Below are 27,555 nucleotides of genomic sequence, written 5' to 3'. Positions count from 1 at the left end.
CCAAGACTCCACCATTCAACATACAACCTACAGCTCAGGGAAATACTGTATAAGATTTCCTGGTTGCCCAGAATCCAGTGGTCTCATGTAGATCCCCTTGCACCGTGAAGAGGACCGGAATCCTAAGGCTTGACCATACACAGTCTGCCCTTGCACTGGCCAGACAGGTGAGTGTGTGTGTGTGTGTGTGGGGGGTGGGGGGGGGGTTATTTTATTTATTTATTTTTAGAAGAGTCCTACATGGTCTCTTCTACCAAAAAAACTCTTCCTGCAAGAAACGTTTTGTTTTGAAACTATAGTCCCACTTATAAGGACAGTTGGGACGGGCTCACACATCGCCTGATTTTTTTGTTTTTGTAATGTTTATTGTAGAACTATTGTCCAGAATATCTCTGAATCTCCTACAATATGTTTTACTGAAAATGCAGTTTGCAACACTAAAGCTTGTTCTAGCAAGGCAGAAATGCAGCCCCAGCAAGCTTTGCTTCCTGATCAGGCTTACCCCAAACTAATATTTATCTGGAGAAATATGTGAAAAATGCTGGAACGAGGCTTTCCTGTAGTGCCCTGTATTGCTGCATGAAAGCCGCCTATTGTCCCTCCATAAGCGGAGGCTTTATTGCCGCTAATAGCCACATTGTGCTCTCAACCTCGCAACTTTTCACTTCACAGTTGTTTTTGTCAACAGATTAATTGTTTGGATTATTCTTGCAAAGACCCCTTTTCACGCATGTTGGTTTTGGATCCGGGTGTTGGTATTTGACTACTAAGAGGGTAGGAAGTAGAAAGGAACATTCTAAAACGATCGAGCACTGGTCACTGGGTGCCCCTGGTGAAGCATCCACTGTCCTCTTAAAGTGAACCTGTGACCAAGAAGTATTCACTTACCATCAAGCAGCAGAATAGCCTTAAAACAGGATTTCACTGACCTCTGTAGCTGTAGGCACTGTAGAGTAATTCATCCTTGAAAGACTTCTGCTGTGAAATTCAAGTCATTCTGTCACCAGCTCAGCTTTCCTTCCCAACAGGTACTCGGTAGCCTTCTAACCTTTGATGAAAAACCAGAGCAGGAGGTCTGTGAAGGGGGACCAGGAGGCACTAAACTTCGGAGAGAATGACTTGATGTCCACAGCCTTGAAACAAATTCCCATTAACTTGACCTATTCTTAAGGGCCTGTTTTTACAACGTATGCTTTGGGCAGGGCTGTTCAACTCACAGACAAGGTAATTTTTCCCTGAGTCCTAAGATTTCAATTCATACCACAAATACAGTGGGGCAAAAAAGTATTTAGTCAGCCACCAATTGTGCAAGTTCTCCCACTTACAAAGATGAGAGAGGCCTGTAATTGGCATCATAGGTAGACCTCAACTATGAGAGACAAAATGAGAAAACAAATCCAGACAATCAATTGGCTGATCTGGAAAGAATTTATTTGCAAATTATGGTGGAAAATAAGTATTTGGTCAATATGAAAAATTCATCTCAATACTTTGACCTCTGTCATTGCCAACAAAGGATATATAACAAACGTTTCCTGGAAGTCTTCACAAGGTTGGCACACACTGTTGCTGGTATGTTGGCCCATCCTCCATGCAGATCTCCTGTAGAGCAGTGATGTTTTGGGGCTGTCGCTGGGCAACACGGACTTTCAACTCCCTCCAAAGGTTTTCTATGGGGTTGAGATCTGGAGACTGGCTAGGCCACTCCAGGACCTTGAAATGCTTCTTACGTAGCCACTCCTTCATTGCTCGGGCGGTATGTTTGGGATCATTGTCATGTTGGAAGACCCAGCCACGTTTCATCTTCAATGCCCTTGCTGATGGAAGGAGGTTTGCACTCAAAATCTCACGATACATGGCCCCATTCATGCTGTCCATGGATCAGTCGCCCTGGTCCCTTTGTGGAGAAACAGCCCCAAAGCATGATGTTGCCACCCCCATGCTTCACAGTAGGTATGGTTTTCTTTGGATGCAACTCAGCATTCTCTCTCCTCCAAACACGACAAGTTGTGTTTCTACCAAACAGTTCATTTTGATTTCATCTGACCATATGACATTCTCCCAATCCTCTTCTGGATCATCCAAATGCTCTCTAGCAAACTTCATAGGGGCCCGGACATGTACTGGCTTAAGCAGGGGGACACGTCTGGCACTGCAGGATCTGAGTCCCTGGCAGCGTAGTGTGTTACCGATGGTAGCCTCTGTTATGTTGGTCCCAGCTCTCTGCAGGTCATTCACTAGGTCCCCCCGTGTGGTCCTGGGATTTTTGCTCACCGTTCTTGTGATCATTTTGACCCCACGGGGTGAGATCTTGCGTGGAGCCCCAGATCGAGGGAGATTATCAGTGGTCTTGTATGTCTTCCATTTTCTAATTATTGCTCCCACAGTTGATTTGTTCACACCAAGCTGCTTGCCTATTGCAGATTCAGTCTTTCCAGCCTGGTGCAGGTCTACAATTTTGTTTCTGGTGTCCTTCGACAGCTCTTTGGTCTTCACCATAGTGGAGTTTGGAGTGTGACTGTTTGAGGATGTGGACAGGTGTCTTTTTTACTGATAACAAGTTCAAACAGGTGCCATTGATACAGGTAATGAGTGCAGGACAGAGGAGCCTCTTAAAGAAGAAGGTACAGGTCTGTGAGAGCCAGAAATCTTTCTTGTTTGTAGGTGACCAAATACTTATTTTCCACCATAATTTGCAAATAAATTCATTCCAAATCAGCCAATGTGATTGTCTGGATTTTTTTTCTCATTTTGTCTCTCATAGTTGAGGTCTACCTATGATGCCAATTACAGGCCTCTCTCATCTTTTTAAGTGGGAGAACTTGCACAATTGGTGGCTGACTAAATACTTTTTTGCCCCACTGTATTATGAATATTTATTACCCTACAATGAGATTACCTTACTTATGGTCTACATCTTCCCTAGCATCATCTTTGTCCAGGCATCGTCCAGGGTCACCCGTCTACATCTTGGACTGAGACGCTGGTTTAGCGAAAACACAATAATGTAAACCCCTAAGCAGTATTCTTTATGTTCCTGTCTGGGTGTATACAGGTTGTCTTTGCCCCTGGTTGCTGCTCACCATCTTGGCCTAATCCCATAGCCAAGTTCTGGCTCAGTATAAGGCAGTCCTTATGACAATCCTTTCCTTGGATTTCTTACAGGTCTGGATTCTGCTAGGCCAAAAAATGGCATTGAATTGGTGAGAGAAGATTGTTGGTGTCAAGGTCCTACCTTTTCCCAGAGGTTATGTTACTCCATGTGCTGGCATCCATCTTGGATTTCTGCTGAGCATGGTGGGAATCTTTTATGCCTTCAGGTCTCTGAGGTCCATCCCCCAGAGGGGTGTGGCTGATGACATATAAGCCTGTGGTCCGCACATGCTCTTTGCACTTGTGTTGCTATAACTCTGTTCTGACTCTCGTGACTCTCCTGGAATCTGACTCGGCTTGTGACTCGATTATTCTTTGTGTTCTCCTTTGATCTGACCCTCTGTTGCTGAACCCGGCTCGTGACCTGTGATTGTCGTCTGCTGTCCTGTACCGTTTTGTCCCGTTGTGGGCGATCCGGCCTGCCTGACTACTCTATTGTCTTTTCCACCAGCTACACGCCTTTGGCGGTGGCCATTACCGCAACTGAGGTGTCTTGGGGGCCGGGACCTGGTTCCTTGCTGCGTCAAGTCCATCCCCACCATCAGGGGCCCTGGTGAAGGGCAGCCTGGGACTTAAGACTCCGCGCTCTGAGGGACTTCGGTCTGTGGGCGGTGGTTGTCGTCAGCCAGTGCGTTACATTGTTATTAGGCCTGCCTGTCCGTTCCTCAGCTCCTGTCCTGACAGTTGGGTTTGGATGGCGCTGTATTAATGTTTGACTATAGGTGCACTTAAAATGCTACTTCACCATCAAAATCCGTACATGTTGGTGGCCAGTGCTGGATTGAAACACCAGCTGGTGGGTTTCCCAGCAGATGTGTCACTGCCCCTCTCACAAGTCCCTAACAAAGATGTCACTCTCTCTGTTGGACTGCTCAATGATTTATTTATTGCACATAATGGAGAATCAATTGGCTTGAAATTCCGGCAGGGAGGTTTCGCCATTGGTGTACCCAAGAGATTTGAGAATCCAGCATGTGTTTCAGCTTTCCAACAGTCCTAGAGACAAAATGCATAGTTATATCTTTGTTGCACATGACGTGATGTAAGATCAGCATAAAAGATACGAACGTTTGCAGTTTTCCAACAAAAAATAGCTTGTTTTGCTTTTTTCTCTTTTTTCTGCTTTTAGCTTTAAACACATGGTTTTAGCTTCTTACCATCAATGAACAGTAGACCCAATCCATATACTCCCATCGCACAACTTACCAGAATAGACCATGTGGGTTAGGGTCACATGTAGCATAAGACACCCGTGTCCTTAGCACACTTTGGATCTTGTTGCACAGTTCAAGAGTTTATTGGAAGAATGAATCCTATTGCACCTCAGAGCCATGTAGCATCCCTTCACTCATGCCTGATGAAGGCTTCCTTATGGCTCTGAAATATTGCGAGATCCCACTTTCTATTTAACGTTGACAACCACTGTATATTGTCTTCTGAATTCTTTATGGTGTTGTCAGCCTTTAGACTTGGAAAAGCTTGACATAGGCTGTGCTGCCCCTCCTCCCATATGCTGGGGCATAGCTCCGTACCATCTGCAACAGAGAGACCTAGCTCCAACATCCCTGGGGACTGCAGTCCAGCAACTGATGTCACCGAGCAGCGACTGCCTGCCTGCTTGTCCTGGTGAGGAACAGCAGGAACCAAGAAGAGGTGGTCAAGTGACCTGCCTCCAAAAACATAACTAAAAGGTATTTAGGGGCATTAAAGGTTTTTTTTTTTAATATGTACAGGATTTTGCCAATAAGGAGACTGCATTGCAAAAGCAAGGGAAAATGTCACCAGCAGACCGTGAATCACCAATACGGGTCCAAAAGTTTCAATAAACGATCACATAGTTACGGCAAGGCAACGTTTCGGATTCTCGCAGGACCCCTTCATCAGGCATGTGCGTTTGGATTGTACACTTGCATTGCAAAAGCATCTCCTTTAATAGTGTCACAAATGTGAAAGTTTGAACCCGCAGGCTGAGCCTATTTAGCCCGAAGTCTGCTCTTGTAGAACCTGGACCTTTTTCTTTCGCCCCATTCACACCTGAGCATTTTGTGGTTTGAAGCCTACAAAATGCTCAACATCCAAAATTTCATGTATTACAATGGTGACTGTTCACATACTGTATGAACACTGATAGAATGAAAACTCCTCCTACAAGTTGTAACCAGTGCTCAGCCAGACACTGATGGAATGAAAACTCCTACAAGTTTTAACCGGTGCTCAGCCAGACACTGATGGAATGAAAACTCCTCCTACAAGTTTTAACCAGTGCTCAGCCAGACACTGATGGAATGAAAACTCCTGCTACAAGTTTTAACCAGTGCTCAGCCAGACACTGATGGAATGAAAACTCCTCCTACATGTTTTAACCAGTGCTCAGCCATACACTGATAGAATGTAAACTCCTACAAGTTCTAACCAGTGCTCAGCCAGACACTTTAGTGCCGATATTCACAACAATACAAATGGCCATTAATGACCGATCCTTTAACTGCTGCTTGGTGGAGTTCTTAGTCAACATAGTTTTAGTCCTCCTAATTATCATGACCTGGACAGAGATGTCTGGCAGGAGAAACAGCAGGGAAATGTTGGAGGTAATGAGCTCTGACACGGCAAATGGGGCAGAAATAAAATGTTGTGTTTAGCTCAGTCTTTTGTATGAGCCGGACCTGGACACACGTTTCATCCGGCAAATCTTGTACTTTGGCCAAACACTGGTTTGTAGCGCGTCTACCACTGAGATTTGGCACCGGGAATTTATGGAGGATGAATAATATGTTTAGTCTTCTTCAAAGCAATGCAAGGAGTGTTACTTTTTTCTCTTTTCTGGAAACATTGTTTCTTTGGAAGCATAAAAAGAGGAGCGCTTTAAAAGCCCAGTGCCACATTTTTTGCTTCTGTTGCACCTATTTTTTTTTAAAGTGGGATATGCTCCTCCCAAGCCCTGACCCCCCATGGAAGATCGGGTGCTAAATATCAGCAGGGGTTCATCTTTTGCCCCACTGACTGCATAAATCCCCCAGAGAAGATTACTCTGCAGAAAATACAAATTCTGGACAACATGAACAGGAAGTCCCCATCCGAGACTTCCTCCTTCTGAACCCACAAGATTGGGCTTGATAATAAAGTGTTTTTTTTTTGTTTTTTTTTTAAAGCTGAACCCCAGGCTGGAGCCAAAGTTACCCTTGCAGTAGGGCCCCCTTCACATTTCAGTGGTTACCTGCTCATTTGTCTGGGGAAGGGATCTCCACACTTATTAAAAAACAAAGTACCACTATACAACCCTTTATATTTCAGAGGATTTGGACTGTAACCCGTGGGAGTAAACAATTCTTCAGGCTAGGTGGTCAGTGGGACTAAAAGAATTACATAGAACCTGTGGTCAATAGGAGGAGAAATAGTGTCCCATCATTGTTATCATTGGGAAGAATGGTGCCCCATCATTAGTATTAGTTGGAACAAAACTGCCTTATCATTGGTATAATTGGGTGGGATACTGCCCCATCATTTGGTATTTAGTTGGAGCATTCGTGCCCCATCTTCACTATTAGAGGAATAGTGCCCCATCATTGATATCAATGGGTGGGATAGTCCTCCCATCATTGGTATTGGTTAGAGAAGTGATCTCCAAACTGCACTCCGGGGGGCCGGATGCAGCCCTTTGCTTGCTTTTATCCAGCCCTTGGGGCAGACTGTCATCCACTGATACCACCAAGAATAGGGCACAGTTCCCTCCACTGACATCTAATGAAGTGGCACAATTCCTCCCAATGACGCCAAGAATGGGGCACCATTTTTCCCACTGATGTTGGGACCTTTTCTACTCCCAATAGCCAGTTCGACCATCCTACAGTCTGAAGAACCTTAAACTGGCCCCTTGTTTAGCAAGTTTGAAGACCCCCAGGTTAGAGGAATAGTGCCCCATAATTAGCAGTAGTTGGAACAATAATGCCCTGTCATCGGTATTAGTCAGAGTAATAGTGCCCCATCATTGGGAGGGATACTGCCCTATCATTGGTATTAGTTGGAGGAATAGTGTCTCATCATTGGTAAATGATATTAGTTGGAGGGATAGTGCCCCATCATTGATATCAATTTTAGGAATAGTGCCCCATCATTGGTATTAGTTGGAGCAATTAATGGAAGGAATAGTGCCCCATCATTGGGATTAGTTATGGCACTAGTGCCCCATCATTGGGATTAGGTAGGGCACTAGTGCCCCATCATTGGGATTAGGTAGGGCACAAGTGCCCCTCATTGGGATTAGGTAGGGCACTAGTGCCCCATCATTGGGATTAGGTAGGGCACTAGTGCCTCATCATTGGGATTAGGTAGGGCACTAGTGCCCCATTATTGGGATTAGTTAGGGCACTAGTGCCCTATCATTTGTGTCAATGGGAGGGATACTACCCCATCATCGATCTTAGTTGGAGGAGTAGCACCCCATCATTGGTAGAAATGTGCAGGATAGCCCCCATCATTGGTATTAGTTGGAGAAATGGTGCCCCATCATTGGAATTGGAGGAATAATGTCGTATCAGTGGTATCAATGGAAGGAATAGTGCCCCATCATTGGTGTCAGTGGGAGGAATAGTTCCCCATCATTGGTATCAGTGGCAGGAATAGTGCCCCATCATTGGTATCAGTGGGAGGAATAATGCCCCATCATTGGTATCAGTGGGAGGAATAATGCCCCATCATTGGTATCAGTGGGAGGAATAATGCCCCATCATTGGTGTCAGTGCGAGGAATAGTGCCCCATCATTGGTGTCAGTGGGAGGAATAGTGCCCCATCATTGGTGTCAGTGGCAGCAATAGTGCCCCATCATTGGTGTCAGTGGGAGGAATAGTGCCCCATCATTGGTGTCAGTGGGAAGAATAGTGCCCCATCATTGGTGTCAGTGCGAGGAATAGTGCCCCATCATTGGTATCAGTGGGAGGAATAGTGCCCCATCATTGGTGTCAGTGGGAGGAATAGTGCCCCATCATTGGTGTCAGTGGGAGGAATAGTGCCCCATCATTGGTGTCAGTGAGAGGAATAGTGCCCCATCATTGGTGTCAGTGGGAGGAATAGTGCCCCATCATTGGTATCAGTGGGAGGAATAGTGCCCCATCGTTGGTGTCAGTGCGAGGAATAGTGCCCCATCGTTGTTGTCAGTGGGAGGAATAGTGCCCCATCATTGGTGTCAGTGGGAGGAATAGTGCCCCATCATTGGTGTCAGTGGGAGGAATAGTGCCCCATCATTGGTGTCAGTGGGAGGAATAGTGCCCCATCATTGGTGTCAGTGGGAGGAATAGTGCCCCATCATTGGTATCAGTGGGAGGAATAGTGTCCCATCATTGGTATCAGTGGCAGGAATAGTGCCCCATCATTGGTGTCAGTGGGAGGAATAGTGTCCCATCATTGGTATCAGTGGCAGGAATAGTGCTTTGTACCAGTGGGAGGGTTAGTGCCCCAAGGCCTGCATAATGGCAAACAAAGTGCCACAGTTTGGACAATTTGGAAACCACTTCTCTTGGTAGATATAACCTGGAGGAATTCTGGAGAAAACCTTATTCCACACTTCCCTTGCAGCCAGTGCTCTCCTCTACCTTCTGATGCTCTCAGGATTGGGAGGGCCCTCTGTGTCCTGCATTGTAAGTGATGTCAGAAAGCTGCAACTGCTCAGGAAGAGAAGCTGCTTGGGGTGACCGGTTCTGCATGCAGGAGCCTGGAGTAAGCTATTCCAGCATATACCAATCCCCCTAACCAAAATGAGCAGTTAACCCCTGAAGTGCAGAAGGAGACCCACTGCAATGGTTACATGTCTCCAGCCCGGACTTCAACTTTAAAAATAAACGGTATAAGTATATGGAAGGGCAGCCTTTTGGCTGGTCAGAATGGAACTGATGTAATAATGTGCAGTTAGAGCCACACAGGATACAATTTGTTCATTATACTGTATATCAATCTAATAACAATTTTTACATAAAATACATTGGGCAGCACCAATCCCCTATACAAAATGTGCAGTTAACCCTTGCATTGGAGAGGGGGATATACTGCAATGGTCAGCATTGGAAAGGGGGATATACTGCAATGGTCAGCATTGGAGAGGGGGATATACTGCAATGGTCAGCATTGGAGAGGGGGATATACTGCAATGGTCAGCATTGGAGAGGGGGATATACTGCAATGGTCAGCATTGGAGAGGGGGATATACTGCAATGGTCAGCGTAGAAGTAAGTGTAGCTACGAATGTACAGGAAGTATGTTTATGGCAGGATTACCAGGCAAAAATTAAACTATGGCGGCAGTAATGATTAGTAAACAATCTCACAGCCACTATAGCAAGCTGACACTTTATTTTTTAAAAGCCGATTGTGGGCTGTTTGGTAGAATTTTTGAATTCTATATCCAACACTAGAAAACAATAGTTCCTCTTTTTAAGTTTGGCTAGTAGCAGCAGCAAAGGTTGTCAGCTGTGCTGAGGAGGTTATATTATGAATTATTGTTTTAGTGTTTACCATGAACTCTTTTTTGAGTTCATGGTAAACTTCTTTTTTGACCTTCTTCTTTTTTTTCTTTTTCTCTTGTACATATTTTTATTTTAAATGTAGAGGTTTATTTAAAAAAGTCACGTTGATCATTTATATGAATTTGATCTTTTAATATTCACTATGTAAGTATGTGGATGCCCCTCCAGTTAGTTGAGTTCAGGTTCTACGGAAGGGTACTGTTAAATCTACAATATACAAAGACATATTCGACCAGGGGTCTCCAAACTTTCCAGTTCGAGGGCCACATTACAGATTTTACCAAATTCGTGGGCTGTAAAAAGTCCCCAACAGAGTCCATCTGTCTCCCTCACATCAGGTTCACCCACTTCCCACCTGAAGTGGAGACAGTAGGCAGCCATTGTTGAACTTATATAAGATCACAGTGCAGCGCTAACAATATATTAAGTCAAATGCATGAAGGTTCATATGATTAATCCCAGAAGCAGCATAAAATGAATCGCTGAAGGTATGAAAGTTCATATAGTAAATCTAAATATGCAACACCAGGAAAGGCTTCCTGTGCTGTAATATACTTGACTGGCAAAGAATATAGCAGAAATGCGCACTCACCAACCGCGCATTAAAATGCGCATGTGAATAATCATCTGCTGAGATGGATTACACTGGGTATGCATCAGGACATCCCTCCAAGGTATGGATCATCCAATTAAGATGGAGTGGTATACAGCAAGGCTCAGAGGTCCCCTGGGTGCCACATGAACAGCTTGGATGGATGGATTCCTCCCTCTGGGTCAAAGTAATGCTGTGGCTCTGAAATCCTGGTAGGTTCGATGCCCCGGGTTGGCAGGCCCCAGTCTGTGTCGACAACTAAGCTTTCACCTCACGAACCAACAGCAGCCATTGTTCAAGATGGCAGTGCTGGAGAGCCATCCCATCGTCCACTGCGAAGCCAAACCAAATTATTATTATTATACAGTATTTATAAAGCGCCAATGGTTCGCTCAGCGCTGTACATTACAAAGGGGGACAGAACATGTGACAGAACAATACCAATACAATGCAAAACATGAGGGGATCGAGGGCCCTGCTCTTTCGAGCTTACAATCTAGGAGGGGGGGGGGGGATGGTGGCACAGGAGGAGATAGTTGTGGGGGATGGAGTGGTAGGAAGAGTGGAGGAGGTCGGCAAGTTATCAGGGGGTGGGGTACGCTTCCCTGAAGAGATGGGTTTTCAGGGTGCGCCTAAAGGAGAGGAGAGTAGGTGATAATCTGATGGATTGGGGCAGGGAGTTCCAGAGGATGGGTGATGCTCTGGAGAAGTCCTGGAGGTTGGCATGGGAGGAGGAGACCAGGGAACTAGAGAGAAGGAGGTCTTGTGAGAAGCAGAGTGTGCGTGCTGGGCGGTTCTTGGATATTAGGTCAGTTATGTAGTTCGGGGCAGTATGGTGGACAGCTTTGTACGTCAGCGTTAGGATTTTGAATTTAATCCGCTTGGTCCTCAATCCTTGAACTTTAAGGACATGCCACTGACCTTAGTTGCGGACCTGATAAAATCTTGTAGCGGGTTGGATGTATTCCATTGGCCATAGTTTGGAGACCCCTGCTTTAGACATTTGTGCTCTTCCAACCTTGCTGTAACAGTTTGGAGAAGGCTTCTTTTCTGTTCCAGCATGACTGCCCCGTGTACAAAGCCAGCTCCATGAAGACGTGGTTTAATGGGTTTGGTGAGGAGGAACTTGAGTGGTCGGCACAGAGCCCTGACCTCACCCCTACTGAACACCTTTGAGATGAATTAGAACGTTAGCTGGGTCTTCTAATCCAACTTCAGTAGCTGACCTCACAATCCGGTAAAGATTCCCACAGGCACCCCATAGTTTTGTGGAAAGCCTTCCTAGAGCAGTGAAGGCTGGTGTAGTCTTACAGTAAAGGGATGGAAGGAGGGGTGGCAACTCCATTTTAATGCCCATGGTTTTGGAATAAGCTGTCCAAGTTTTTTGTATAGTTATGATGGTCAGGTGTCCAGGCTTTTGGCCATGTAGTAGACTGGATGTACACTATGGAAAGACTGCTTTTACTTTAGAGGTTCTAGTATGTTTACAGCCTTTATTGTGCCTCTTTCTGTCGATTTTAAACAAAACATAATTACTTTTTATTACTCATCACCCTTAATCCTTTCAGCTTATGAAGGCACGTGCCTTTCAGGAGGGTATTTTGCAATTTCTGCAAACCCGTATTTGCTTCTAATTTCTCCATGAACTCTGGTTAAGGATTCTCTGAAGTTGGTATATACTAATTAAAGGGCAATATTCTGTTGTATTAACCGCTTTCGCGCCACCCTATAGCAGAAATACTGCGACAGGGTGTCACGTGTGCGCAAAATCACGTGTGTGTGTGTATATGTGTGTGTGTGTATGTATGTATGTATATATACATACACATATACTGGTCGAATATGTGTTTGTATATTGTAGATTTAACAGTACCCTTCCATAGAACCTGAACTCAACTAGCTGGAGGGGCATCCACATACTTACATAGTGAATATTAAAATGATTTTGCAGTTCTGAGTGGGGGGAGGGGCACACACGCCCTACCTGCGCCGCCATATGCGGCTTTGGCTGTCAATCACCGGCCGGACGGTGATTTCTCGCCGGCACCCAGTGATCGCTGAGTATCTCCGACGGGGGGAAGCTGTATATAAACAGCACAGATCTCTCCCCTGTCAGCTCCTGCACACTGCTTTTGTATGGCTCTACATAGCACAGCCATACAAAGCAGTGTGCTTACAGTGAAACACACACACAGCCCCCAGTGTGAAAGAGAACACAGTTAACCTTTTGATCGCTCCAGATATTAACCCCTTCCTGCCCACTGCCATTAATACAGTGGCAGTGCTTTTTATTAGCACTGATCACTGTATTGGTGTCACTGAGGATGTCATTGACACCAAGTCGGTTCCCCTCAGTGTCAGAATGCCCACCGCAGACCAACAATAAGGCGCTGATTGCTGCCATTACTAGTAAAATAAATAAATTCCAGTGTATATTTACCGCCATTTGTAAACGCTATAACTTTCCCGTAAACCAACTGAGGTATTGGGAATTTTTTCTTTAGCAAAGACATGTAGCACGATACATTTTGGCATAAATTTATGACGAAATTTTATTAAAATTTTTTTACTGGACATGTTTAATAGCAAAAAGTCAAAAATATTGTTTTTTCTTTCTCAAAATTATCGGTCTTTTTTTTGTTTATAGCACAAAAAATAAAAACCGCACAGGCGATCAAATACCACCGGAAGAAAGCTCAATTGGTGGGGGGAAAAAAGGTCAAAAATTTCATTTGGTTGCAGTGTTGCATGACCGCACAATTGTCAAAGTAACGCAGCACCGTATTGCCAAAAAATGGCCTGGTCAGGAAGGGGGGTAAATCCTCTGGAGGGCAAGTGGTTAAAGAAATTGGCTGCTGTGGCTCCATGCGACCTAATCAGAGGGGCTTCCCCCAAAGGCTTGTTTTATATATATTTATATATATATATATATATATATATATATATATATATATCTATCTATATAGATATATATATATATATATATATATATATCTATATATATATAGATATATATAGTTATAGATAGAGATATATATATATATATATATATATATATATATATAGAGATATAGAGATATAGAGATATAGAGATATATATATATATATATATATATATATATATATATATATATATATATATATATATAATCTGAGTACCATATTTAATCATTTCTCTTCAGCGGTCATATGACGTTTCCCATCCTCAGGGAAAGATTTAAGGTAGGAGTTTCTATTACTCTGCTAATGATAAATCCTTTGGAGGGCAAGTGGTTAAATGAATTTACATCGGGTATACAAATATATACTTTTTTTTTTTTTACATTTTCTTTATTGTTTGTAAACCTTTATAGAACAAAACCTGGACCCACATAGAGACAGAGGCCTTAGATTTATAGCTCTCTTGGTTACCTTGTGTAACCTTTTTGATTGATAAATGTTCCTGATCGATATTTGCTGGGACATTACAGTAATATGTGGCTTATCGCGTACATTTCCCTTCATCCTGTTTTTGGTTGTAGGTGTGTTTTTTACAGGTTTGCGTTAAGTCACCCAACCGGCTTGATCACCCCTTTCCATGCATCTTTTTTTCTGGGGAGTGACAGATCTAGAATGTCCGGCTGTTTAATTTATGCACGCAAGATCATGCGTAACAATTGTCTTTTAGAGCGGCTAAAAACTTTCTAGTATACCTGGCTTTCTTTAATGTAGAGCAGTGGTTCTCAACCTGTGGGTCACGACCCCTTTGGGGGTTGAACGACCCTTTCACAGGGGTCCCCTAAGACCATCGGAAAACACATTTCCGATGTATAAAGAGCAGCTACTGTGTAGAAAGTAGCTGCTGTGTTGAAAGCAACTACTCTGTTAAAAGCAGCTACTGTGTTTAAAGCAGCAGTATTGAAGGTAAAACGACACTTCATGAATTATAATTACTGGGTAAATAATTTTATGGTTGGGGGTCACCACAACATGAGGAACTGTATTAAAGGGTCGCGGCATTAGGAAAGTTGAGTACCACTGATGTAGAGACACCTTCAGTGACACGAATACCTTGTGGATTAACCTGGTCAGCGAGGTCCGGCATGAAATGTATACTTACTGTTAGGATTTTCCATACGCACTGCAGTATTACTCCAGAATCAAGTAATGCGGTCAAGAAAACACTCCAGCTGTGCTACAAGCAGAACCATACCATGCCTGAGCACTCTGACCCCCCCCCCCCCCAAGTTCAGTTGACTAATGTGATTGCGCTCTACTGTGCTTGGACACCGTTTGCGCTCTATGACCTGGTTCTCTTGAAGAGGTTGGCCTGGGTATTTTTCAGTTGGACTCAGGAATGGTACATATCTGTGTAATCACTAGCCATGCCTGAGCATGGAACTCACAGATCACTGAGCACTCATGGAGCATAAAATCCTAGGGCCATGCCATGCTAGGAATCCTATCACCGTTTAAGATCACAAAAAAAATGCAAAAAAATACTCGCCTACTCCCATGAGTCCTCTTCCTCGCTGATTGGATAAATTCATTTTTGCTCCCTCACTGTTTGGAAGTGCTCCAGAATGGAAGTTGCCACTAGGGGAGCCATGTCTTGCTCATTCAGCTTGGTGAGGGAGCATCACATAGTAAGGTGATTATTTCACCTACCCTATTCAGATGGATCAATGGGGGAAAGAAAACTGGGAGATGCAGAGTCATGTTGCAGGACGGCCTTGTTAGAGGGCAGTCGTGTCGCGAGGTGGCCTTGTTGGAGGGCAGTCGTGTCACGGGACGGCCTTGTTGGAGGGGAGTGGTGTCGCGGGACAACCTTGTTGGAGGGTAGTCGTGTCACGGGGCGGCCTAGGTGAAAGGGAGTCGTGTCGCGGGACGGCCTTGGTGGAGGGGAGTGGTGTCACGGGACGGCCTTGGTGGAGGGGAGTGGTGTCGCGGGACGGCCTTGGTGGAGGGGAGTCTTGTCACGGGACGGCCTTGGTTGAGGGGAGTGGTGTCACAGGACGGCCTTGTTGGAGGGGAGTCCTGTCGCGGGACGGCTTTGTTGGAAGGGAGTCCTGTCGCGGGACGGCTTTGTTGGAGGGGAGTCCTGTCACGGGACGGCTTTGTTGGAGGGGAGTGGTGTCACGGGGCGGCCTAGGTGAAAGGGAGTCGTGTCGCGGGACGGCCTTGGTGGAGGGGAGTGGTGTCACGGGACGGCCTTGTTGGAGGGGAGTGGTGTCACGGGACGGCCTTGTTGGAGGGGAGTGGTGTCACGGGACGGCCTTGTTGGAGGGGAGTGGTGTCATGGGACGGCCTTGTTGGAGGGGAGTGGTGTCACAGGACGGCCTTGTTGGAGGGGAGTGGTGTCGCGGGATGGCCTTGTTGGAGGGAAGTCGTGTCACGGGACGGCCTTGTTGGAGGGGAGTCGTGTCGCAGGATGGCCTTGTTGGAGGGGAGTCATGTCGCGGGACGGCCTTGGTGGAGGGGAATCGTGTCTCGGGACGGCCTTGTTGGAGGGGAGTCATGTCGCGGGACGGCCTTGGTGAAGGGGAATCGTGTCTCGGGACGGCCTTGGTGGAGGGGAATTGTGTCGCGGGACGGCCTTGGTGGAGGGGAGTCTTGTCACGGGACGGCCTTGGTTGAGGGGAGTGGTGTCACAGGACGGCCTTGTTGGAGGGGAGTCCTGTCGCGGGACGGCTTTGTTGGAGGGGAGTCCTGTCGCGGGACGGCTTTGTTGGAGGGGAGTCCTGTCGCGGGACGGCCTTGGTGGAGGGGAGTCCTGTCGCGGGACGGCCTTGGTGGAGGGGAGTCCTGTCACGGGACGGCCTTGGTGGAGGGGAGTCCTGTCGCGGGACGGCCTTGGTGGAGGGGAGTCCTGTCGCGGGACGGCCTTGGTGGAGGGAAGTCGTGTCGCGGGACGGCCTTGGTGGAGGGGAGTCGTTTCGCGGTACAAATTTTGTGGAGGGGAGTCGTGTTGCTGGACAGTCTTGCTGCAGGGGAGTCGTGTTGCTGGACAGTCTTGCTGCAGGGGAGTCGTGTTGCTGGACAGTCTTGCTGCAGGGGAGTCGTGTTGCTGGACAGTCTTGCTGGAGGGGAGTCGTGTTGCGGGGCGGCCTTGGTGGAGGGGAGTCGTGTTGCGGGACGAACTTGGTGGAGGGGAGTCCTGTCGCGGGACGGCCTTGGTGGAGGGGAGTCGTGTCGAGGGACGACCTTGGTGGAGGGAAGTGGTGTTGCCGGACAGTCTTGCTGGAGGGGAGTCGTGTTGTGGGGCAGCCTTGGTGGAGGGGAGTCGTGTCACGGGACGGCCTTGGTGGAGGGGAGTCGTGTCACGGGACGGCCTTGGTGGAGGGGAGTCGTGTTTCGGGACGACCTTGGTGGAGGGGAGTCGTGTTGTGGGGCGGCCTTGGTGGAGGGGAGTCGTGTCGCAGGACGACCTTGATGGAGGGGAGTGGTGTTGCCCGACAGTCTTGCTGGAGGGGAGTCATGTTGCTGGACAGTCTTGCTGGAGGGGAGTCGTGTTGCTGGACAGTCTTGCTGGAGTGGAGTCGTGTTGCGGCGTGGCCTTGTTGAAAGATAAGAAAACTGCTGCAAAAGTGATTGCAGAGCTCAATCTCAGTTTTCGCAGGACAGAGTGAGCTCTGCAGTCACTTGTGCAGCAGTTGTTTTCTTATTCTGGGTCCTGCGCAGTGTCCTTTTTGGGTCTTTAGGTCAGTTGACCATGTGGACCACGATTACGCTTATCAGATGACGGTTTCCCTTTGATGCTGTACCTCGCGACATGGCAAATAAATTGGCAACTTCAGTCACAGAGGCACCAGCTAAGCAACAATTTGCCCACTTTGAGGCTCAGTAAGCTCTGACATCACTCCGTATTACTAGCAGCGCACGCAGCGGATGAGGGAAGTGAGGCTTCCCACCTGTTAGCTAGGTGTCTCATCACACAGCAGAAGCAAAAGAGTGTTAAATCACTTCTGCTTTTCAATATGAAAGTCATCATGTTCACACCTGCAAATCATGGAGTGGTTTCAATTTATTTTTTTGTCCAACCTGTGTGTGTGTGTGTGTGTGTGTGTGTGTGTACAGTGGATATAAAAAGTCTACACACCCTTCTTAAAATATCAGGTTTCTGTGATGTAAAAAAATGAGACAAAGATAAATCCTATCAAAACTTTTTCCACCTTTAATGTAACCTATAAACTGTACAACTCCACTGAACAACAAACTGAAATCTTTTAGGTGGAGGGAAGTAAAAATAAAAAATGAAATAAAATGCTTGCATAGGTGTTCACACCTTACACTAATCCTTTGTTGAAACCCCTTTTGATGTGATTCCAGCACTCAGTCTTTTTGGGGAGGAGTCTATCAGCATGGCACATCCTGACTTGGCAATATTTGTCCGCTCTTCCTTGCAAAAACACTCCAAATCTGTCAGATTGTGAGGGCATCTCCTGTGCACAGCCCTCTTCAGATCACCCCACAGATTTTCTATCGGATTCAGGTCTGGGCTCTGGCTGGGCCATTCCAAAACTTTCATCATCTTCTGGTGAAGCCATTCCTTTGTTGATTTGGATGGATGCTTTGGGTCGTTGTCATGCTGAAAGATGAAGTTCCTCTTCATGTTCAGCTTTCTAGCAGAAGCCGGAGGGTTTTATGCCAATATTGATTGGTATTTGGAACTGTTCCTAATTCCCTCTACCTTGACTAAGGCCCCAGTTCCAGCTGACGAAAAACAGCCCCAAAGCATGATGCTGCCACCACCATGCTTCACAGTGGGTATGGTGTTCGTTTGGTGATGTGCAGTGTTGTTTTTGCACCAAACATGTCTTTTGGAATTATGGCCAAAACGTTCAACCTTGGTTTCATCAGACCAGAACACATTTTCCCACATGCTTTTGGGAGACTTCAGATGTGTTTTTGCAAAAATGTAGCCGGGTTTGGATGTTTTTCTTCATAATAAAAGGCTTCCGTCCAGCCACTCTACCCCATAGCCCAGACATATGAAGAATACGGGAGATTGTTGTCACATGGACCACACAGCCAGTACTTGCCAGATATTCCTGCAGCTCCTTTCATGTTGCTGTAGGCCTCTCAGCTGCCTCCCAGACCAGTTTTCTTCTCGTCTTTTCATCCATTTTGGAGGGATGTCCAGTCCTTGGTGATGTCACTGTTGCGCCATATTTTCTCCACTTGATGATGACTGTCTTCACTGTGTTCCATGGTATATCTAATGCCTTGGAAATTCTTTTGTACCCTTCTCCTGACTTACCCCCTTTTAACAATGAGATCCCTCTGATGCTTTGGAAGCTCTCTGCGGACCATGGCTTTTGCTGTAGGATGCGACTAAGAAAATGTCAGGAAAGACCTAATAGAACAGCTGAACTTTATCTGGGGTTAATCAGAGGCACTTTAAATGATGGCAGGTGTGTACTGACTCCTATTTAACAGGATTATGAATGGGATTGCTTAACTATGAACACAGCTACATCCCCAGTTATAAGAGGGTGTGCACACTTATGCAAACGCATTACAGGCGTACCTCACTTTCCAAATTTAATTTGTTCTCCGGGACGTTTCGTATTGCAAAAAATTTGTAAACCAAAACGCGGTTTCCCATAGGAATGCATTGAAAACCAATTAATCCGTTCCGGAGGTCAGATATGTATGTGTGTGTGTGTATATATACATATATATATTTTATTTATTTCAGGTACTTCTATATCGCCGTCAATTTACACAGCTCTTTACATATATATTGTACATTCACATCAGTCCCTAACCCTCAAGGGGTGTACAATCTAAGGTCCCTAACTCACATTCATACATACACATACTAGGGACAATTTAGACAGGAGCCAAGTCACCTACCAGCATTTCTTTGGAGTGTGGGAGGAAACCGGAGTACCTGGGGGAAACCCACGCAAGCACAGGGAGAACATGCAAACTCCATGCAGGAGGTGCCATGGTCAGGAATTGAACCCATGACCCATTTACTGTAAGGCAGACGTGCTAACCACTAAGATATATATATATATATAAATGTGGGTGTATTATGTCATTCCTACCATAGGATTTGTTGTTCTCTTCAGCCATTCATGTGACGCAGGCACCTCTGACAAACAGTACAGCCAGATCCTGGACCTCTCTGCAGAAAAGGTTCTAGTAAAGCAGTCCACTGTGCAGTCCGCAGGCAGGAGTGGGTTCTGGGTTGGAGAAGATAATCCCCTTCATCTGTAACCATGTTCAGCGTTCGATTGATATGCAAATGAACAGTCCCGAGTAGATGGCTGACCCTCTTTCACCCCAGTCTGAGTTCTGCTGTGCAGGGGATTTCAGGGTGCTGATATTCAGCCCAATTTAGGTACTTCTGCTAATTGTATGTAAAATACATGGAATGGTTTTTGAATAGTTGTGTAACAGGATTAAATGACACTTTATGGCCTCTACCTTCATGTTACTGGAGTGTGAGGTTGACTACTCACCGTGTGAACACGTGTCCACTAGCTGGCCACCACTTGATTTGTGAATGACAAACATGTAACAGGTATGAATCATAAAAGGATAGTAACTTGTAATTGTGATGGGAAGAGACGACTACATCTTCCCGGAGGAGGAGGAGGACAGCAGGGAGGAGGAGGACATTGAGGAGGACATTGAGGAGGACATTGAGGAGGACATTGAGGAGGACCGCGAGGAGGACAGCGAAGAGGACAGCGAGGAGGAGGACAGTGAGCAGGAGGTCAGCGGCCTCCACTGCTTCCCTTCTGTGATTTCCTGTAGAGTCGCGCTGATTTTCTTTCTTTTTTGTGATTGGTGCTCCGGTACTGGATGCTGGAACATGGGGATCCCACAAATAGTAAGTGTTTGTACAGAAATGATTGCTGTGTCTTTGATCCTCTATTGGGGGATGTTCTGTAGTGTGGATGCAATTCATTCTTTTATAACTGGATGACCAAACGTTTGTGGACCCCCTCTAAATGAACAAGATCGGGGAAAGCTACAGCATACAGAGGCATGTCATGGCTCATTCATATTCACATCTGAGCTTTATACTGTGCCCGTTATTTCCCACCATCACCACCATCAACACCATCCCTGTGCTGAGTTCCCGGGTCTGTACACCCGCTGTGCCCATTGTGAGGAGTTCCCACCATCCCTGTGATGCGTTCCTGGATTTGCACACCTGCTGTGCCCATTATGAGGGGGTCCCACCATTCCTGTGCTGAGTTCCCAGGTCTGTACACTCGCTATGCCCATTATGAGGGGTTCCCAGCATCCCTGTGCTGAGTTCCCAGGTCTGTACACCTGCTGTGCCCCTTATGAGGGGTTACCACCATCCCTGTGCTGAGTTCCCGGGTCTGTACACCTGCTGCGCCCATTATAAGGGGTTCCCACCATCCCTGTGCTGAGTACCTGTGTCTGTACCCCCACTGTACCCATTATGAGGGGTTCCCACCATCCCTGTGCTGAGTTCCCGGGTTTGCACACCTGTGACCTTTGTGAGGGTCTCCTTCCATGCCTGTTGGACATTTATATTTGTTATAGAAAATGTAACCGGAACACACAAGGGTGGGAGAGAACCCCGAACATTCCCATGTGGACAGGCGCAGAGTCAGGAATTGCGGCAGGGAGATTGCACCCATAGACCTGTAGGAAATCAGCGGGGGACCTGGCCCACCTATAGGCTGGTGTGAATGGGACCCCCGCCTCGGGTTGGTCGGTACCTGTGATGGGTATAAATCTGTGTGTGTATGGGAAGGTCATCTGGTGGTTTGTCACATTGGATCCAGGTTTCCTGTCTCTCCTCTATGAAGATCTCCTATTGGCCGGTGTGAATGGGACCCCCGCCTCGGATTGGTCGGTACCTGTGATGGGTATAAATCTGTGTGTGTATGGGAAGGTCCCACCATCCCTGTGCTGCGTTCCCAGGTCTGTACACCTGCTGTGCCCACTGAGGGGTTTCCACCATCCCTGTGCTGCGTTCCCGGGTTTGCACACCTGCTGTGACCTTTTGTGAGGGTCTCCTTCCAGGCCTGTTGGACATTTATATTTGTTATAGAAAATGTAACTGGAACACACAAGGGTGGGAGAGAACCCCGAAAAGTCCCATGTGGACAGGGGCGCAGAGTCAGGAATTCCGGCAGGGAGATCGCACCCATAAAAAAAATCAGCGGGTGACCTGGCCCACCTATTGGCCGGTGTGAATGGGACCCCCGCCTCGGATTGGTCGATACCTGTGATGGGTATAAATCTTTGTGTGTATGGGAAGGTCATCTGGGGGTTTGTCACATTGGATCCAGATTTCATGTCTCTCCTATTGGCCGGTGTGAATGGGACCCCCGCCTCGGATTGGTCGGTACCTGTGATGGGTATAAATCTTTGTGTGTATGGGAAGGTCATCTGGGGGTTTGTCACATTGGATCCAGATTTCATGTCTCTCCTCTATGAAGAATGTGCTGCAGGCTCTCGGCTTTACACTCCAGCTCTCTGTTAATTGTGTGTCTTCGCCGTTCCCATTCATCGTCATTGTGGAGTGTTTTTCACATGGGGTGCCTGTGCAGCAGAGGTGGGAGGGACGCGCAGCCTTCCCCGTCTGTCCCTGGAACCCTCCCACCCTAGGCTCCCTGGGCCAATGGGAAGGCAGCGTGTCAGCTGCAGCTTCAACACAAACAGGGCTCTCCTGTATCGATCAGAACGCAGCACATCACAAGCACATTGGGCCAGCCAGCAGGACCCCTCGGAGTTTTCTCCTGCTGGCCTCCCATCCTGCAAGACGCCAAGCGCACTCATGTCAAGGTCACACCGCTAAGTCGGCCCCCCGCTGCTCACAGCCAACGTCCATTCACCGATTTGCTGTCTTCTGGGATTGAATTGGGTAAGGTCTTGCTGGGGTACATTTTGCCTTTTCAGTATTTTTTTTTTTTTCTGCTGTATTTTTGCATATCGTCGATGCTTTACAAATCGCAAATTTTAGAAATAAAGAGGAGAGGTTCCCCGCGACTCCACCTGCGATTCAGCCGGTCCCCCTTCCCATCACTTTTATTGTTCTTCTTCGCACATCAGCAAACGGAATCTGCAGGCTGCTCTGTCCGTGGTCACCAATCGGTTCGTTTCCTTGGGAAGTCTCATTGTGACGGTCTGCACGGGAGACGTATTTACCGCACGCTTTCATCTGTATTAACCGTTTAGGGGATCGCCGCGTGTCTAATGACTATTGATTCCGTTATTGACAGGCTTTACATTTAAAGGGAAGAGAAAATGTAGGAAAGAATTTATTCATGCCATCCGAGAACACATCTTTTATGATGAAAGGCTTTTCATTTTTGTTTGGTTTTTGTTTTTTTTTTGTTTGTGCTACGAATGCATGTGCAGGAGAAAAAAGAGAAAATGTATTTCAGTGAGCCTAGTGGGCACTGTTGAGGTGCTTTCATGTGATGTTGATAAAATTGTTTTTTGTTTATGCTAAATCTAGAAATACGAAAATCCGCAACAGGCAGGGCATGCTGGGATGTGTAGTTCTTCTATGGTAGGGACACTCAGGATTGCCCGCAGTTAAAGGGCACCTGTAGAGAGAATAATGGGAGGCACATTGCTGACTTTGACCTAGGGTCAGGATGGCTGTCCCGAAGGATGCACCTTCAAAATCAGCAATGTGGCTCCCATTTTTCTCTCTACAGGTGCCCTTTAACTATGGACAATCCTGAGTGTTCTCCACATAGAAGAACTACACGTCCCAGCATGCCCTGCCTGTCAAGGATTTTTGTATTTCTAGATTTCGCTTAAACAAAAATGTTATTTTGTCATCAGCGGCATCTTTAGGACTCCTTTATACCAGATGCAGTATGAATGCATGTGCAAGAGAAAATGTATTTCTGTGAGCCTAGTGGACACTGTTGAGGTGCTTTCATGTGATGTTAATAATTTTTTTTTTTTATGCTAAATCTAGAAATACGAAAATCCTTGACAGGCAGGGCATGCTGGGACATGTAGTTCTTCTAGGGTAAGAACACTCAGGATTGGCCGCAGTTAAAGGGCACCTGTAGAGAGAATAGTGGGAGCCACATTGCTGACTTTGGGACGGCCATCCTGACCGTAGGTCAACCATGGGGCTGCTATCCTAGAACAAACATGCGATGATGGTGTCCCTTCATGGCTTGCATGTATGGATCATGGATTGGACTTTTAAAATAAGTCATCAGTGACACCTTTAGGACTCCTTTATACCAGATGCAGTACGAATGCATGTGCAGGAGAAAAAAAGAGAAAATGTATTTCAGTGAGCCTAGTGGACACTGTTGAGGTGCTTTCATGGGAAGGCACCTCAACACCTTAATAGGAGCCACACTGCTGACTTTGACTTAGGGTCAGGATGGCCGTCCCAAGGGATGCACCTTCAAAATCAGCAATGTGGCTCCCATTTTTCTCTCTACAGGTGCCCTTTAACTGTGGACAATCCTGAGTGTTCTCATCATAGAAGAACTACACGTCCCAGCATGCCTTGCCCGTCAAGGATTTTTGTATTTCTAGATTTCGCATAAACCAAAACATTTATTTCTTGTCATCAGCGACACCTTTAGGACTCATACCAGATGCAGTACGAATGCATTTGCAGGAGAAAAAAGAGAAAATGTATTTCTGTGAGCCTAGTGGGCACTGTTGAGGTGCTTTCATGTGATGTTGATAAAAAATGTTTTTGTTTATGCTAAATCTAGAAATACGAAAATCCTTGACAGGCAGGGCATGCTGGGACGTGTAGTTCTTCTATGGTGAGAACACTCAGGATTGCCCGCAGTTAAAGGGCACCTGTAGAGAGAATAGTGGGAGGCACATTGCTGACTTCGGGATGGCCATCCTGACCCTAGGTCAGCCATTGGGCTGCTGTCCTAGAACAAACGTGTGGTGGTGAGGTGTCCCTTCATGGCTTGTATGCACGGATCATGGATTGGACTTTTAACATAAGTCATCAGTGACACCTTTAGGACTCCTTTATACCAGATACAGTATGAATGCATGTGCAGGAGGAAAAAGAGAAAATGTATTTCAGTGAGCCTAGTGGACACTGTTGAGGTGCTTTCATGAGATGTTAATAATTTTTTTTTTTTCATGCTAAATCTAGAAATATGAAAATCCTTGACAGGCAGGGCATGCTGGGACGTGTAGTTCTTCTATGGTGAGAACACTCAGGATTGCCCGCAGTTAAGGGGCCCCTGTAGAGAGAATAATGGGAGGCACATTGCTGACTTTGACCTAGGGTCAGGATGGCCGTCCCGAAGGATGCACCTTCAACCATTGGGCTGCTATCCTAGAACAAAATATTAATAAAAATACAGTATGCTGCACTCTTCCTTTTTTTTTTTTTTTTAATTTAAATTTTTTTTTTTTTGCATGTACACGTCTACAATATGCACTACATGCATGCATTTATAATGCGCTGCAGCACATTTGTTAACATGCATGCAGAACTGCACACTGAACATGAGGATTTTGGTGTAAACGGGCCTTTAAAGCCCATCTCCAGAATATTCCCTGCCCATGCCTTCTTCTTCCCACACCCCTTCAACAGATCAGTGTTTTTTTGTTTTGTTTTTTCCATTCTAAATGCTACCGTATTTTTAATTTTACCTGAAGCCGCAGTCATGGGATGTTGCAGTGCATAATTGGGCTGGAATGAGGCTTCAAACTGCAATTTGCACCTTTTTATTGGCAAAGTTCACTTGTTCAAGGTGCCCAAACTCGTTGAAAGTTAAAAAAAAAAAAAAAAAAGAAACGCACTGGAGGGAGCTAGATAATATACAGTACTTACCTTGCTTCTTCCCATGGAACCTAGGGGAAGGTGGTGCCGTCATCCTTCGCTAGATAATATACAGTACTTACCTTGCTTCTTCCCATGGAACCTAGGGGAAGGTGGTGCCGTCATCCTTCCTAACAGATTTGGAGAATTTTGAGTAACCTAAATTTTCCCGATAAGATGACCCAGTATTCAGCATCTTCTCATGAGATTTGTGCTACTCAGCACTCCCAGGGGTCTTATTGGAAGGTGTTAACCCCTCTTTTATGGAAAATCTGAGAAAGGTGAGTTCATCCCCCCCCCCCCCCCCAGGTTTTTTTTTAAATTTCTATACAGCTTTTTAGGAAGGGGTGCTGCATTGGATAAGTATTTGTTCCTACGTCAAGGGTTTTCGCCTTTTCCCAATATGCAAGTCTGTGAGTCCCTTCCAACATGCCAGTCAGCAAGTCCCTTTCAATATGTGAGTCACGGGGTACTTTGCAACATTCAGGCCGGTGGGTCTCCTTCAATATTTGGGCCAGTGAGCCCCCTCCGCTGTTGGGGCCAGCACCCCCCAAGTTCCAAGCTCCTCCTATCTCGAAACTGAAGGGATGTGAATGCTTGCACACCCCAAGACAGCCTTGTTCCAATGCAACCCTTCAAGATCCTTCATAAATATTTTATAGGAGTATAATAATCTTTAGGTCCATCTTTGCACCAGTCTGCTGGATCTGTTTTGAGGGAGGAGAGCGGCACTGCACAGAATGACTGACTACTAAAAAGACGCTGTCCTACCATGCAGCCCACGCTCAAAAAGATCATGGAGGAACGATATCAAACTCCTTATGCCTTTTTAGTACATTTTATATATGTGAAAGTGTTTAACAAAATAAATTTAAACAACAACTATAAAGTCCATCAATTAGTCCATCAACTATTACCCCTAATTACCCTAAAATATCATAGTGAAAAATAGTTCAAACTGTTCAAAATTCTTCCAACGATCTCCCAGATGTTTATACCTCAAAAAAAGAAAAATATCACATAGTGCATTATCCTTCATACAACATCAATTCAATTCATCCCCCGCACTTCGTACAGTGAATAAATGTGAAAAAAATGAAAAAACGTGAAAAAAAAACGTATGAATTGAATTGATGTTGTATGAAGGATAATGCACTGTGATATTTTTCTTTTTTTGAGGTATAAACATCTGGGAGATCGTTGGAAGAATTTTGAACAGTTTGAACTATTATTCACTATGATATTTTAGGGTAATTAGGGGTAATAGTTGATGGACTAATTGATGGACTTTATAGTTTTTGTTTAAATTTATTTTGTTAAACACTTTCACATATATAATTTGTTACACCTTCAGGGGAAGGTGCTGTTTGTGTTGTGGGGTTCTAGTATTATATTTTGGAGGTGTTTTTTTTGATTGAAAAAACTTTTTAGTACATTGCAGTGCTTTCTAAATAGCTGTAGCAGTTTTACTCCTTGCCTGGGGTTGTTGCCTAAAGGAGCATAAACGTTAACTGACTGCTCTCCAGTATTACAAAACCCAAAGATGATAAAGATCTCACACTCGCCACTATCACTTGATCTGTTTCAGCATCCATACACATTTTAAAAATCTACTTTAGCCTAGAGCCGTTTCACGTGCCAACCACACGCTTTCTCCCACTGCCCTGAAAATGCAAACAGTCGGGAGCTTTTCTAGGCTACTGTTTGGAATCGATGTGTTGCCATCTGTCTTATGGCCCGAGCACCATGGAGAATGTTGTGGATATAGATTTGCCAATCTACTGAATTAGTGGCAGTTGCATTCTTCCAAGGGTGGCTTCTAGTGAATGGGATTGTGGTGTATTTTTTATTCCTGTGGTTAAGGCTTCAACATATTTGTTTGACACTTGGAAAATGACTAAAAATTATAACCCTGGGGACACCAAATTCGGGCATGGCTGCAGGACAACAAATGTAGAAGGTGGAATTTTAAAAATAATTGGCTCAGCAGTATGAAATTGGAAGTGTTGGGGATGGGGTGAGCAGCATATTATTGGATGTGTTAAGGATGGGGTCAGCAGTAGAACATTTGGAGGTGTCAAGGATGGGGTCAGTAGTAGAACATTTGGAGGTGTCAAGGATAGGGTGAGCAGTATAAAATTGGAGGTGTCGGGGATGGGGTGAGCAGTATAAAATTGAAGGTGTTAAGGATGGGGTCAGCAGTAGAACATTTGGAGGTGTCAAAGATGGGGTCAGTAGTAGAACATTGGAGGTGTTGGGGATGGGGTGAGCAATATAAAATTGGAGGTGTGAAGGATGGGGTCAGCAGTAGAACATTTGGAGGTGTCAAAGATGGGGTCAGTAGTAGAACATTGGAGGTGTTGGGGATGGGGTGAGCAGTATAAAATTGAAGGTGTTAAGGATGGGGTCAGCAGTAGAACATTTGGAGGTGTCAAAGATGGGGTCAGTAGTAGAACATTGGAGGTGTTGGGGATGGGGTGAGCAATATAAAATTGGAGGTGTGAAGGATGGGGTCAACAGTAGAACATTTGGAGGTG

At 45.8% G+C, this 27,555-nt stretch overlaps 1 protein-coding gene and 1 long non-coding RNA gene across 4 annotated transcripts in view; one reads left to right on the top strand and one right to left on the bottom strand.

Annotated features, from left to right (window-relative positions):
• Positions 1-27,555, top strand: part of SLC45A4 (solute carrier family 45 member 4) — a 287,627-nt gene that overhangs the window by 102,725 nt on the left and 157,347 nt on the right. The window contains exon 1 of one of the 3 annotated variants that reach the window (XM_089689536.1): positions 21,910-22,102. The exons of the other annotated variants lie outside the window; for them this stretch is intronic. The gene's annotated coding sequence lies outside the window, so the exon portion shown is untranslated. Of the gene's footprint in view, positions 1-21,909; positions 22,103-27,555 lie in introns of those variants that run through there. 3 annotated transcript variants of the gene reach the window in all.
• Positions 4,017-10,328, bottom strand: LOC149452299 (uncharacterized). The gene is made up of 2 exons (XR_016314895.1): positions 10,258-10,328; positions 4,017-4,149 (listed from the first exon to the last, which is right to left on the bottom strand). It is a non-coding gene; the product is annotated as an uncharacterized LOC149452299 (long non-coding RNA).

This window comes from Staurois parvus, unplaced genomic scaffold (assembly GCF_062004578.1).
Source record: "Staurois parvus isolate SC_StPar_1 unplaced genomic scaffold, SC_StPar_1.0 ptg000485l, whole genome shotgun sequence".
NCBI lineage: Eukaryota > Metazoa > Chordata > Amphibia > Anura > Ranidae > Staurois > Staurois parvus.
Note: the sequence above shows the minus strand (reverse complement) of the source record. Positions and strands in the feature narration are given on the sequence as shown.